Raw genomic sequence first — 16498 nt, 5'->3', positions numbered from 1 at the left:
TGATTCATGGCTTCGCTGATGCCTCTCTAATGGCCTATGGAGCAGCGATTTATGTACAATCGATTCCAACTGATGGAATACCTACAGCTAGACTTCTTTGCAGTAAATCTAGAGTTGCTCCTTTAAAATCACTAACCATCCCACGCCTGGAATTAAGTTCCTGTCTTCTGCTGGCTCAGTTGATGCACAAGGTTTTGCCTTCATTGAACATTCCAATTGAGAAGGTGATCTTATGGACAGACTCAATGATTTGCCTCGCATGGATTGGTAAATCACCGCATGTTCTGAAAACTTTTGTGAGTAATCGAATAGCTGCAATCCAAGAACTTACAGAATCGTATGAATGGAGACACATTTCTTCAGAAGAAAACCCAGCAGATATAATATCTCGTGGATTAGATGCCAAAGACATTTTGACTTGCAAACTTTGGTGGGATGGCCCGAGTTTCCTTCGTGAAGAAGGCCCACCAGATAAGAACAATTCAGTTGAACTAGACTCCAACAATGACTATATTAGTGAATTTAAAACCACCATTGACTGTAACTTTGCCACTCTCAACTCTAATTCCTTTGTGAATAATTTTCTAAATCTAAGCAATAATTATTTGAAATTAATTCATGTTCTTAGTTTTATTTTCAGATTCATAGGAAATGCTCGTAAAGATCAAATAAGGGTTGTAGGTCCCATTACCTTGGAGGAATTAAGGAGGGCGGAGCTATTTCTGATTAGGGAGGTGCAAGGAGGTGAGTTTTTCTCGGAAATTGCAGCCATTAAGAAAGGAGCGCAAATCTCCCCCAGAAGTAAACTAAAAGCATTAAATGTTTTCTTGGATAAGGATGGACTTTTACGCGTAGGTAGTAGAATCGCTCATGCTCAGGTAATTTATAATTCTAAATATCCTATCATTTTACCTGCTAGACATGAATTAACTCGGATGATTATGCTACATCATCATTTAAAATATTTTCATCTTGGGTCTCAAGCTTTACTTAACACTGTGAGACAAAAATTCTGGCCGGTTAGCGGCAGAAATCTCGCGAGAAAGATCGTACATGATTGTGTAATTTGTTGTAAACAAAGTCCTGTATCAGTAACTCAAGTAATGGGTAATTTGCCAATTGAAAGAGTAGTACCTAATTTTACTTTCAATAAAAGTGGTCTCGATTTTTGTGGACCATTTTTTATAAGATCAAATAAATCGAGAAAGGGTTCGTATCAAAAAATGTATGTTGCAGTATTCGTATGTTTTGCAACTCGTGCAATACATTTAGAAATCGTATCTGATTTATCTTCCGAAGCATTAATAGCTTGTCTAAAGAGGTTTTTTGCTAGAAGAGGAAAATGCTCAACCATCTTCAGTGACAATGCTACAAATTTCAGGGGAGCTTGCAATGAGCTAAAGAAATTATTTAAACTTGTTAATACTCAAGAACCTCAATTATTAGATTATTTACTGTTAGAAGAAGTAGAGTGGAAGTTTATCCCTCCACGGGCGCCTCATTTTGGGGGGATCTGGGAGGCTGGGGTAAAGGCATTCAAAACTCACCTTAAGAAAACTATTGGAGATTCAAAATTGACACTCGAAGAATTTTTAACGCTTGTCACCCAAATCGAGGGAATGCTGAATTCCAGGCCAATTACTCCCCTTTCCTCAGATTCCAAGGATTTTAACGCATTAACGCCAGGTCACTTCTTAATTGGCAGACCGATCATTGCCCCAGTAGAACCCGATATAAGCACTGAAAAGGATAATCGCTTAACTAAATGGAAAAGAGTAACTAAAATGGTCCAGAACATCTGGAAAAAGTGGCATAGAGACTACTTATCAGAATTGCACGAAAGATCAAAGTGGCAATTTTCAAAAAATAATATTGCCATCGGCACTATGGTTCTTGTTAAGGAGGACCGCTTACCTGTTTGTCAATGGGTACTAGGTAGAATTGAGGAAGTTCTCCCTGGTTTAGATAATTATGTGAGGGTAGTTAAGGTAAGAACTTCCAAGGGTCTTTTTAAAAGAGCTGTAAATCGATTAAGTATCCTACCCATAAATATTGATTAATTGAACTTTATTATTGTATTGTTTATTGCTTATTGTGAAATTGGTGTATGTTTTAAGTTGTTGCGATATTGCATTAATTTCAATTGTTCTTTTTTGTTAATTGTATTTTTATCTTTAATTATTGAACAAAGTTCAATGGGGGCCGGAATGTTTGAGCTTGTTATGTTGTAGCGAGCAACGCCCTCTAGTTAAAAAGAAATTGTAAAAGTAGTTGTAGTTTGTCGTTCGAAGCATTCGAACCTATCGTGTGTTCAATGTTTCATTTTGGATTTTGTAATTGTTTCGTAATAATAAAATTGTTATTTGTTTATAAGAACCTGCGACCTAGTTATTAGATAGTACACTACCGTTCATTTAAAATTTAACTATAAATATAAAAAAGGAGAAACTTTTAAAAAATTTGAAACTTCAAAGTTGTATAGAAAAAATATATATATTTTTTCAAATATTGGAGTGTCATCAATAAAAAAGAACATTCTTAGTGAAGAGAAAAATTAATAGCAAATCTTAAAACATTATTAGAAATCAATCCGGTAAAGTTCTTCTATAAAAAATCTGGTAAAAATTACTTACACCCAAAATTACGGTTCTATAATCATCCAAATACTATGTAATTTTTTAAAAACTATATTAAGAAGAATATATTAACTTTTAAATTATGAAATAGCAAACTAAGAAATATCAAATTAATAACCGTTTCCAAACTAAAGGATAAATAAAACTCTTCAAAACACACATCAGCAATTCCAGTTTCTAAGTTGACTCTTGTTAAATTATTTTAGAAGCAAATTATTGCCAAAATAATGGAAGTGAACAAGATTTAAATAAATAAGTTTACTTACAATATAAAATAAAAACTTTCAGCAACATCTAAAGAATAAATTAATTTTCAAAATAAAATTAAAAGCTTTTATCTACTCAAACTGTAAGAAATTTTTAAAAAAAATTCTAAGTAATAAACGAAAACAAAAAAAAAGTAATGCAACCAGCAGCATTGAATTATTAATCCAATGTATTAATACACACACACAAAAAAGTAAATAAATACTTAAAAAATAAAACAGCCAAAATCTAAAAATATTTAAATAATTAGACCAAAAAAATAATAATAATAACATCAAATAATAAAAACACTTCTTGAATTTGCAAAAAACTATGTGATGGTTCAAGAATATCTTTTTAAGAAAAACTAAAAATCAAAGTTTTGAGTTTGCAGGCAATCTTTTAGACACATAATCAATTCATAAAATACTGATTAATCTAATTCTATTCAAAGAGGGTTAAATATTTTAGGGACTGCTTGCAATTTCGATTGGGAGTTTTGGTATCACCCAAAAAGAGTAGGCTTATGCCCAAATACTATTGTTCAGTTATTAATGCATGCAAAAAGTTTGTTTCTAACAAGGGTAGAACACATCTTGAAAACTCCAATTAAAACAAAGTTAAGCTTATACTCCAATCAAAGAAAAGTTTAGCTTAAATTAAAGAGCATGGGGCACAAATTTCAGAATAGCTGGGACATGCTATTGGTCGAAAATGACATCAGAATTTGTGAAAAATGAGATGGTATGTATTGCCTGATGCGATTTTGAAAAAGTGCTGAAAATTTTTCTTTAAAACAAGTTATTTCTATGATTTTCTTTATTTTTATTTAATCACTTATAATTGATTTTATTTCAATTTCAAGATATATAAAAGGTGTTTTTCAAAGGTGTTTTTTAGTTTAATATTTTAAAATTAAGCTAATATTTAGTTTAGTTTAATATTTGTGGTGTGACCATTAAGAGTTGTTCACCTTCTACCAGAGAGGTCCAGAGTTCAATTCCTTATCTAAAAAGGTTGATAAGTATTCAAGAAGTCTTAGTTCATTTATAAATTATAACTTTCTTAATAAAAATTAATGGATGTTTCCTTTTTGTTATTTTTTAATTGAAATATATAGATTATTCTTTAACTAATTATAAAATTTTAATATCAACTTTAAAACATTATGGTTATAAAATAGTTTTAAAATTTTTTAACTGAATTTTGCAATTAAAATCATTTTTCTAAACTTAAATTTTAAGTTCGAAATTTTTTAAATAATCCATTAATTTTTTATAAGATGAAATCAAATAGCTACTGACATTTCTTTGCTTTTAAAATAATTTTTAAATTGAATAAAACATTAAATAGCAACAAACATTTTTAGAATTTTGAAAACTTCATTAAATGCTTTAATGAAAAAATGTATACTAAAAATAAACAATATTAAACAACGAGAAATAAGTTTTATTTCTTTGAGAATACATAATTTATATTATTAAAACTAAACTATTTTATTTATGTAAATGTTAATATAACTGAAAAAATGCTTTGTATGAATAAATTTTTTTCTTTAAATGTGTGATACATATTTTGTAAGTTGCATCACAAGAAAAGAAAGTTATTTTGATATTAATAACTAGATTAAATTTGACAAAATTTATTATTAAATAGCATAACACATTAAATTTTTTTTTCTTGCCAGAAGAGATTCAGAATATCAAAATTGTACAATGTTGAGAGAAATTTAGCAGAGTTTAAAATGAAGATCTTATTTAGTACATTTTTTAGGTACCAACAAAAAAAAAACTAATTAGTTTAAAAAAACTATATTTTCTCAAAGTTTAAGTGTATTTTTGTTTTCATAATTTTTATTCGAAATTTGATCAATATATTTTGTTTTCCTTTTGTATCAAAAGAATTTTGAATATTTGTATAAATGTTTAAGTTATAATTTTAACTACTTTAAGATCTAAATGTTGTAATTTCAATTGGGATCTTTCAATTAGTCTTATTTAAAAAAATTATTACATTATATATTTTTATATATAATAAAAGGATATTTGGTTCCTTAAAAAAAGAAAAAAAGTCTTACATAATACAAAAGTTAGTGATTTCAGTTTTAGTTATTTGTCAATATTTTTAACTACATAGTAAACTCCTGATTATTCGTGGAGTAGAATGAGCCACAAAGTGTGAATTAGCAAATTCATGCATAATCCACAAAGCATTTAAAAATGACACACATCATAAATTTTTTTTAAAAACATAAATGATCCATTTATAAAGGTTCACTGGTTGTAGGCACAAAATATAGCAAACAATTTTCAGAAAATGCATATTTTCTATGTGATGTTATCTATTTTCTTTAAAACAGTAAATAACTTTTCCATAAAATATCATTTAAAATATTTTCTATGTTATTTAAATTAATTAATTACTTATTAGAAAAGAATGTATGATCTTCGTGTGTTTTTTAAACACTTAATAAGGAAACAAAAATTACATTTTCTCATGCAAAGGCAATTTAAAACTATAACGAAATTTTTGTTTTAAAAGTTTCTTCATAGTGTTAACATTTCCCCTTAATAGTGAGTTGTCGAGCATAGTGTTAACATTTCCCCTTAATAGTGAGTTGTAGAGCAGGTGGCGCAGCGCCACAACTACTGTGTCTGTTTACAAATGTAAGAGAGAGATTTTTAATATGAAATGATTAGGCAGCAGCAATGTACTCGGCTGCTGAAGTAGTTTGTTTTCTTTCATTTCTTAATTAAATTTATTGTTTTATTGTTGAAATCATTATTTACTTGACTCATCGCCACATCAAAGAGCAAACAGCAATAGAAAGTAAAAGAAGACAACAATAGCTAGCCATTGATTTGTAAACTTCAATCTATTATCAATATTAAGTTCATTATGAGATGAATTCCTAATTGTCTCAGAATAACTTTTTCATATAAGGCATTTGGGTGTAATGAGATGTAAAGAGAGAACCCAGCACAAAATTGTGAGTATGTGCTTTAATGAAGAATCCTATATAGTCATTTGTAAAAATTGTCTTGTACCAGATTACAGAGAATCTTGTGCATGATATTAAAGGGAGCATATACTGGACTGAATAAAGTTCGGTAACAAGTGTCACACTACATGGAATATAGTATATAAAGTTTTTGTAAGTAATAAAGTTTTTGTATGTTAAGTAATTGAATGAATTTTTAAAAACAATTATTGAAGCGTACTTGATAAGGAGGTTACTTAAGTTAATCTACACATCATCTAGGTTATTTGTGGAACAATTGATTTTTAAAGTGTATATGTGATACAGAAATTTACAAATTTCATACTATTTCGAACTTACTGCAGAGGTATTCAAAGCATTTTTCATTCTCTCCCAGGTTGTTTCATGATTACTCAAGTTGATCAAGGTTTTCCAGGAGTTGAATTATTGCAAGAAGCAACACAGTGAAGATGAGTCCTACAAGTAATTAATATTATGATAAAAATATGGATAAGTATAAAAGATTTAAGAAATCAAAATAAATTAAAATAATGAAAATAATGCACAAGCTTCAAAGCTACAATAAAGCATTCATATATAGGCAGATTTGAATATTTCACATTATTTTTAACGTATGGTTTTTTGTAGTGTTTTCTGCATTAAAGATGTTTTAATGCAAATGTATACAATTGTGTACTCCCAATGAAACTTACACAATTTGTAATATGTATATTTGATTGTTTTAAGTTTGGTATTTTACTTAGTTATATCATTTAATAGCATGATTCACTGCAAGTTTGCAAGGTTAATGAAAAATTTTACAGGGAAATAAAACATGATATTAAATAACTAAATATTCAAACAAATGTAATACAACTAAAAAAGGCCATTGAGCTTTTTGTTTGCAGTGTTCACACCCCTGTCTTAAAAGTATTAAGAGAAAAAAAATAAAATTTCAAATGTGTTACATTTAAAATTTAACACAATTACTTTAATTAATCACCAATTTACATTTCTTTCAATAAGAGTTTAAAAATCTACCGGTTATTTAAAATTTAACTAAAATTTATTGTAAATATAGAAAATGAGAAGCTTTTGAAAAAAGTGCAACTTTAAAGCTGTATAGAAAAAATACATATAAATTTTCAAATATTGGAGTGTTGTCATTAAAAAAAAAGAACATTCTTAGTGAATAGAAAAAGGAATAGCAAATCTTAAAACATTATTAGAAATCAATTAAGCAAAGTTCTTATATAAAGAATCTGATAAAAATTACTTACAACCAAAATTACGGTTCTATAATCATCCAAATACTATGTAATTTTTTAAAAACTATATTAAGAAGAATATATTAACTTTTAAATTATGAAATAGCAAACTAAGAAATATCAAATTGATAACCGTTTTAAAACTGAAGGATAAATAAAACTCTTCAAAACACACATCAGCAATTCCAGTTTCTAAGTTGACTCTTGTTAAATTATTTTAGAAACAAATTGGAAAAAATATTCCATTTGATTGAATTATTTATTATTAACAAATTATTGCCAAAAATAATGGAAGTGAACAAGATTTAAATAAATAAGTTTACTTACAATATAAAATAAAAACTTTCAGCAACATCTAACGAATAAATTAATTTTCAAAATAAAATTAAAAGCTTTTATGTACTCAAACTGTAAGAAATTTTTTTAAAAAAATTCTAAATAATAAAAGAAAACAAAAAAAAGTAATACAAACAGCAGTATTGAATTATTAATCCAATATATTAATATATATACACACACACAAAAAAAAAAATACATAAAAAATAAAACGGCCTAATCTAAAAGTATTTAAATAATTAGAAAAAAAAAATAACTTTCTAATAATAAAAACACTTCTTGAATTTGCAAAAAACTATGTGATGGTTCAAGAATATCTTTTTAAGAAAAACAAAAAATCACAGTTTGAGTTTGCAAGCAATCTTTTAGACACATAATCAATACATGAAATACTGATTAATCTAATTCTATTCAAAGAGGGTTAAACATTTAGGTTGCAATTTCAATTGGGATTTTTGGTATCACCCTAAAAGAGTAGGCTTACACCAAAATATTATTGTTTAGTAATCAATGCATGCAAAAAAGTTTGTTTCTAGCAAGGGTAGAACACATCTTGAAAACTCCAATTAAAACAAAGTTAAGCTTAAATTAAAGAACATGTAGCTAAGATAGGGATCAAATTAAACAAGCGATTAAATTTCAGAATAGCTGGGACACACTATTGGTTGAAAATGACATCACAATTTGTGAGAAAGGAGATGGTATGTATTGCCTGATGCGATTTTGAAAAAGTGCTGAAATATTTTCCTTAAAACAAGTTATTTCTATGATTTTCTTTATTTTTATTTAATCATTTATAATTGATTTTATTTCAGTTTCAAGATATATAACTTCATTACTTTTACATTGTGGTGTGACCGTTAAGTTGTTCATCTTCTACCAGAGAGGTCCAGAGTTCAATTCAAATTTCCTCATCTAAAAAGATTAATAACTATTTAATAAGTCTTATTTCAGTTATAAATTAAAATTTTTTAATCAAAATTAATTCTTTTCAAAAAATTAAATTTTAAAATAAAAAATTAATGGATGTTTCACATTTATTTTTTAATTGAAATATATGGATTATTCTTCCACTAATTATAAAATATACACGTGAATTTTAAAATATTGTGGTTATAAAATAGTTTAAGCATTTTTTTTACTGAATTTTGAAATAATTTTTTTTTTAAAACTTTAATTTTAAATTACAAGTTTCAAGATATCGCAACACTCAAATAAGTCATTTGGGGAGAGACCGCTTTCATGCCTTTGGCCCTTCTCTTTTCCCTCTCCTCCTCTTTTCAGTTGTATAGGAATGTACTATATTTTCCCTTTACTTAATATTTTTTTCTTATTTAAAAAAAATATTTTTGAAAATTTCCATGATGCTTTTCTTTAGAACTATGTTTAACGTAATTTTCAGTTCTACATAGTTTTCCAACATAAAAGACTTTAATCTATATACAAATCAAGAGCGAAACTAACATACTTTCTTACTCTATGACTCTCCACACGCTAATGGGGAAAGCATGCGAAGTGTTGCCATAGGTAGTGAGTTCTGCTTTACGCCACCTGCAACCCATTTCAATCACCAATAGCTACTGATATTTTTTGGTTTTTAAAATAATTTATAAATTGAATAAAACATTAAATAGCTGCACAGTTTTAGAAAAAAAAGTTAGAGATAATAAATATTCTATCAAAACCCAAATATTTCAGCAAAAAGGGAAAGTCTAAACGCTACATCACAAACACACGTAAGCTACAAAGTTTTTGTTAATTTAAAAGTAAATGAACTGAAACTTTAATAGGGAATATTTTACCCTTGGGGCTATTTCCTTGTATAATTGATATAACTTTTTACATTAGACATTTTTGTGTGCCATAGTTGTAAAGTCATTTTTGAATTATTTCCTTTATATTTTTGATCTGACTTGAAAATAAGCAAAGCTGTATTTTCAATGAAGTATAAAATTTAAAATAATACATATAATTTAAACAAAATGCAAAAAGAAGAAGAAAAAACATTTTGGAAGTTATACTAAGATGGAATTTTCAGTCAAGGCAAAAAACATAAAAAAATCTGAATAATTTATCCATTACGTTTAAATTGAGCAATCAATTGTGAATTTAAGAAATTATAAAGCTAAAAAAGATTTATGAATGAACGATCAGTCTCAATTATAAGTGAATTAAAGTTAAAGTAACAAGTTCCAACTTAACTGAATGCATCAATTCAATTCGATACATTTTGCAGTTACTGTTAATATTTAATAGGTTTACAGAAACCGAGAAAATACTAATTATGATAAACACATTAATGAAAGAAGTAACATTCAGCAAAAGTAAATATTTAGTATTAATTCTATTTATTTTCCAGCTTACCTCTAACAGTAAAGGAAGAATCGTTTATCCTCCAACGTTTATATTACATCCAAATTCAATAAAGACATCAATGTGGCCAGTGAGATTTTTTCATCATTAGCAGCACTTGGATTAGAGACCTGAAAGTCAAAAAATATTTAATTAAAAATATGGCATGAAATAAAACAAAGAGAACATGACTGCGTCAAATGCCAAAAAACCGATTTCTTAAAAGCTGCAAAACTCCAAATACACATATTTGATTTGAATTGATTAAAGAAACAAAACCTATAGATCAAATTTTTAAGAATATCTAAAATATTAAAAAATTTGCAATTTCAAAAAGAATTAATACAATTAAATGTATAAGAAAATATGTTTTTTATCACTTATTTTTATGCAGATATTCAATAGAAATGAGGTTATGATAAAAACTAGCTTAACTCTCACGCTTAAATAATGAATGTTTCACAACAGAATTCACTGAAAATCTCAATTTTCAAAATTTACTCTCAATTTCAAAATTTACCTGTCTGAAATCCAATCCCACTCAATTTTCAAAATAAATAAATAAATAAAATTAAAAAAATAATAATAATGATTTTAGGATTTTTCAATCACTTTGAAGGACCTACTCAATAACAGTTAGTATGCTAAAATACATGTCCACCAGATTTTATAACATTGGAGCATATATTAATTGTGTCAATTTTACATTGTTTAATGGTTCAGGCAATTTTTAAATATGTGTTGCTCATATCTACCAATGCAAATGATTTGACAGTTGCATTCATTGTGGTTTAATTAACATAAAACCTCAAATTGACATTAGCATACATGCAAACCTTTAAAGACTAAAACTGGTAAGACTTTTCATTAAAAATTTATGAGGCATATAAGAATTTCAAAACTAATATTTAACACATATGTTTCAATTTTAAAAACACAACACCTCAGAATATCAGTAAAGTATTTTGGACTCAATAAAATCCTTCATAGTACAATATTTTGACAGATGACAAACTTAAGATTTACAAAACTATAGTTTCCTTAAAATAAATTATAAATTGCAAATTTTTTGATTATAATTCACTATGACTAGTTTTTTAAAATAAATTGCAATATGTTGCCCATAAATAAAATGACATGAAACATGAAGCAAGTCTTAAAGATGACATAAATTATGTACAACATATGACTTGCAAATTGAAATGCAACATATGTTCCGTAAATCGAAGCATATATGAATAGCAAATGATTAAGTTTGAAAAATGCACAAAGTAACAAGTCATAAATAGCAACGAGTGATTAATAAATCAACGAAATGCAAACTTTGTCACCTGATTCTTTGATTACTTTAATGCAAAACCCAACACATTATTTGGTAATGACTTTCATGTAAAAAATTATGCATAATCTAGTAATCATTAAATGCAAAAGGAGATTCATAAATCACTTTGATAAAAATTGCAATCAGTAATTTTTAAATCCCATTAACGCTACTTGCAATAGGCAAATTTTAAATCCTTCAAACACGAATCTCAGTGTGTGATTCGTAAATCACTTGAATAAGAATCGTGATGCTTGATTCGGAAAACACTTAATAGCATGTAATACTTAATATGATTCAGAAAGCATTTCAATGCAGACTCTGATGAGTTATTTACAAATCACCATAATGAGGCACATCATTTGTAAATCACTTTCATATTAAACACTATGCTTAATTCTTTATTCACGGAATATTTACCTATGAGGGATAAAAATATAATGTATGAAACTGAATATAAAATTATAAAAAAGTGAAATGAACAGTGACTACATTCAAACTTCGAAAAAACACCGCATACCGAGCGGCAACTATAAAGCTATGCACAGAAATGAAAATTGCTTGCTAAAAATTCTAGCTTACTAAATATCAAAGTGAAAAATAATCTGGCAAGAAAAAGCCAAAGGGAAAAATTATGTATTCCTTATTGACCTTCAAGAATTTACTCATTGTAGCTTTTTAAAAATTATGTTGGTGCAAATTTTTTTACCATTTCATATTTGATAGCTATATAGATTAAATACATCACAAATTATCAGATTTTCTTAATTGGAATAAAACTTCAATTTTCACACATTAGCAAATAAAATAAAAAGTTTCAAAAACCACTCATTTTAAAATTAGTGCATGCTATGCATGGTTAAATCAAGGCTATTATTAGACATGGTTTCGCTAATTACTTCCTTTACACTTTTCCCACACCCTACTTGTATTTTGATATCCAATCACAGGAGAGGGGTAAATAAGGATAAGGGTCTTTTCCAAAATTTAAATCAGACTCTCACTTAACTGACCTAGAACAATTTTTATAGTAAAAAAAATGGCAAAGGAAAGAGGAGTATTTTTTTTAAATTTCATATTAAATTGCTATAAAATTTGATTTATATAAAGTTAATATCTTTTATTAGAATTTTATCCTTAAATTAAATTAGTACAGTAAAAATCAAAGTGAAAACCAGGGGCTGATGTAACATCTTGACACATGGAAAAAGGTTTGCAATTTACTTAATTATGCTGATAAGGTGTTCAAAATATTCTTATATAATATTTGAAAGGCTTCTAGTTTAAAGCAATCATAATGTGATAATAGTAAGGAAAAACATTAGCTAATTTGTCCAAACAATGGAAAAGGATAAATAAAATGGAAATAAACATGGTTTAGCACATAGAACACTATTAGAAACTTCATAATTTGGAAATGAAGACAATATAACTGTATAATATATAATATTACATTATAATAAATAGGTAATTATAAAATTTTTTATTTTAAATTGATACAACAGGAAACTTTCAAAAATATAAATGACATAACATAACTAATAATTCAAAGATACAAAAGAGTTGAAAGAGCTTCAGAATTTTCTTTCAGATACAGTAAACTAAAAGTTCAACATTCTTTGTATCATTGATTGGAAAAGGCAAAATCTTATCTTCATTAAATATAATTTTTCAAGGCCATTGAAAAACATTCTAAAATGGCAAAATTTAGTTATAAGAAATTCATTAACAGTATATTTTAATATAGTGTTCTGTTTAACTGTTTTTTGAAGGGTGACCCCCCCTGCCCTGCCCCCCCCCCTTTGATCCCAATAAATGTACACTCTTTGCTCTTTTTATAAAAATAAGACACCCTTCATTAGAAACTATGTCTTTTTAATCAGATCCTAATTTGAAAAACATTAATTCATTGTTTAAATAATAATTATATTGGTAAAATTATATGCTTATAGGTTAAATTCAGATTACTTATACAAACATTTACTTTGCTTGGATTATTCTCAACTGGTCTAATTTCAAATAAGTATCTTTTTTGGGGCAGGTGGTAGGGGAATATTAATTTTTTTATAAGTGATTTAAATTTTTTTTTTTTAAAAATGCACCTTTAAAAGTTTATTTTCTTATAACTTTCAGTTAAAATTATTGAGAAAAGCTTTCTAGTTGTTTATCAATTAATCGTTTTTCGTTAGTTCTTTTATTGAAAAAAAAAACATGCACAGAGATTGTCATTTAGCATGCCTTTAACTATTTTTATAAACTACAATTTTTTTCATATTTTGATAACGAAAAAGAATTACTTCTTGAAATATACTCATAAGATAGTACGAGATGGTAATTTAAAAATTGTCTAGGATAAAATTCAGTTATACATAATAATACACATTTTAACATTTTGCTGATAAAGCTTTTTTCAAAGAGGTAATACCCTGCCCTTATTTTATTCATAAGAAAAACTCTGTAATACAATATATTTCTTATTTCTATAGACATGAGTTTGAAGAGCTTTTCTTAAGATCTCATTTGTTTTAAATTTATATTAATAAACAAAATTTATAGGAATAAGTCACTAAATAAATCAAAGTAAACTAACTAAAACGAGTTTTATTTGTTATCAAATAAAAAATTGATTTCAATTAAGAAATATTTAGATGAGAAGAATAAAAAGAAATATATAAAAATATAGAAGACAAAAAGTTTTTATTCAGAAACTTTATAAATTCTATAATAGCTATATAACATTTTGTACATTATTATAATGATTTTTTCAATTTTGTATTTGTGTATATTGCTAGATTACAAATAATGAATCAGAATAAGCACAGATATTTTAAGACCCAAACCTGTTTCAATATCATTAAAAAGAATTATTATTAGACCATGCTAGTTTAATAATAATTCTTTTTAAAGAATCATTGAGAATTTTAGAATCATTAAAGTATTTTTAAAATCTAATGGATTTAATCTATATTCTACCAAAAAATGTATTCCAAATTTCTATTTCGCAGTATACCTTCATTTGACTAAGCAAAGAGAAAATAACATGGGTGAAGCTAATAAAAATTTTTTACTTTAAAAATCTGACACATAAAACTTGCTTTAATTTTCTATTTTTAAATTTTTAAGATAAATTTGTGATTGTTTTCATTAAACTAAAGAACAATTAGGTGATTGATTGCAAATTGCTTAATTCCTTTTGATGCCCAAGAGCTTACTCTTTGTTTCTGAGTTTTTCCTCTAAAAAAATTCCTCGGCTTAGTAAGATTTTTTAAGACAAATTTGTTGGATGAAAAATTTAAAAAAAAATTCAAAATAATAAGGTATACAACTTGTAATTTTTCAGTGTTTTATGCAAACTTTATTATAATTATTTATTTTTATTAACAAAAAAAAAAAAAAAAAAATCAAACTTAAAAAAGTTTTTAAAAAAATATGTACCATCATTGATAATGAAGATAAATAAGCAAATTTTATAAGACTACAAAAATATCAGCAGTTAAAGGAAGTTTAGCAAATTTATAGTTATTGTTTCATATTTACTAAGAGTTTTTCTATTCTGATTTAGCCCAACACTGTATGAGTATCGAGGTGGGTCGGATAAATACCCAATGAGTATGGTATTTATAAATTGGTATTTACCCCCGCCTTGGGTTAATACCCTAAATCAGGGTTTTCATAACTTTTTATTATTATCTAACTAACTTTTATCAAACCATCAATTGTCTTCCTTATAGTTTTGGAAATAACAAAATTTACAATTTTTAAAAAATGAACATTAATACTTAAACTGTATCGATTATAGGAAAAATATTTTTAAAAAAAACTTCAGACACTCAGTAGAGGAGCTACATTGTCACAATAGAGAGTATCGTAAAAAGTTTTAGTTGTGTAGCACCACAAAGTAAATTTTATGATAAGTGATTTATGTGAAGGTTAAGCCCCTTTCAAGAAAAAATCACTTTTTTTCCCAAGACAATGGTATTAACTAGATAAAATAAATTTATAAGCATAAAGGATGAGTTTAAAATTTCCTAAATGTGTTTATTTCTATTAATTCTATAAATTTAATATTTATATTAAGTGACTAAACTAAAACTGGAAATTTCCCTTGTAAATTTTTATAAAAAAATAACTATATAACTAATTTATTTAAAATAAACATATAAATATACATTTTTTATTCTAAATTTAAAATTATATGATATTTTGTTTAAAAAGTTTTTTTCTGCCTCCTATTAGAAAAAATAAAAATGATTTTTTTTTTAAAATTCCTGGATATTTTAGTCAAATTTAAAAAAATCATTTTCACAGAAAAATATTAAAATATACAATTTAGTTTTTAAATTAACGAATTATTTTCCTAATTATGGTTATTTAGATAATTAAACAATTTTGTTAATTTAGATAATTAAACAAGAGATAGCTGTTGTTTAAAAATAATAAAATTTGACTGAAACATATGAAAGATTGATTATTAATATTTTGCTCTGAATTTTTAATTAAATATTAGTTTAAATCAAACTCTTTTGTGATTTGTAAGAAAAATACACATTGTAATGGACAATATAAAAAATTTAATGAGTTTTTAAATATAAGTTTTCAATGTTTGTTTATAGAAATATGTAAGCAGGGATACCCTGGAGGATGCACTTTTTAGGGGGTGTCATGTGATATGTATATATTTATATATCAATATGTGAATATATGCAGTGCTTTCCTTAAGTGATTTTAGAAGGGCAACCTGCCCTGTCTACCTTTTGATCCCTATAAATGCACCCTCTTTTCCCTTTCTGTAAAAATAGCCCCCATCCCTTAAAAACTCTGCCTTTTTATTCATATTCCATTTTTAAGAAAATTCAATGAGAATTATACAATGGTAAAATTATCTGTGTTTATTGATTTAATATTGATAACTATCATAAATATTTACTTTGTTAAGATTATTTTCACATGGTAAAATTTGTATAAGTGTCTTTTTTTCTGAAAGAGGTATATCAATGAAATTTTAAGGTTATTCTTTAAATAAATACTTTACTTTAAAAAAATGGACTGTTAAATGATTAGTAATTTAATTTAAATCTGCTAAATTTAATCCCACTAGTAGGATATTAAATTAATTACTATCTAGTTAAATCAAGTGGGAAAAATGATATAACACACAAATTATAATAAATTAAAAGTTCAACCAAAACTGCTTTGTTGAGCTGATTTGTTCTCAAATTCTAGATGTTGTTAATTATTTTAATGTAAAATGGCTTTAATATGGCTTAAATCCACAAATTAAAAAATTACCAGCTTGAATATTTTTAGACATAACAACAAAATTGTGCATTGTGGGAGTTAAACAAAAATGTAAAATTTT

The 16498-nt window shown here is 26.2% G+C and overlaps 2 long non-coding RNA genes across 8 annotated transcripts in view; one reads left to right on the top strand and one right to left on the bottom strand.

Moving 5' to 3' along the window:
- LOC147802092 (uncharacterized) overlaps positions 1–16498 on the top strand; it is a 408540-nt gene that overhangs the window by 99849 nt on the left and 292193 nt on the right. The gene's annotated exons all lie outside the window — the stretch shown is intronic.
- Positions 1–16498, bottom strand: part of LOC147802097 (uncharacterized) — a 49927-nt gene that overhangs the window by 15212 nt on the left and 18217 nt on the right. For 6 of the 7 annotated variants that reach the window (XR_015429906.1, XR_015429905.1, XR_015429908.1 and 3 more), the window contains 3 exons: positions 9831–9949; positions 8306–8381; positions 6223–6339 (listed from right to left, as the gene is read on the bottom strand). This is a non-coding gene — a long non-coding RNA (uncharacterized LOC147802097). The remainder of the gene's footprint in view (positions 1–6222; positions 6340–8305; positions 8382–9830; positions 9950–16498) is intronic. The other variant, XR_015429910.1, reaches the window with a different exon arrangement.

The sequence above is a fragment of the Parasteatoda tepidariorum genome, chromosome 10 (genome assembly GCF_982258835.1).
Source record: "Parasteatoda tepidariorum strain Cologne lab strain chromosome 10, Ptep-v5.0, whole genome shotgun sequence".
NCBI classification, from domain to species: domain Eukaryota; kingdom Metazoa; phylum Arthropoda; class Arachnida; order Araneae; family Theridiidae; genus Parasteatoda; species Parasteatoda tepidariorum.
The sequence above is the reverse complement of the archived record's forward strand: the minus strand, read 5'-3'. Positions and strand labels throughout refer to the sequence as shown.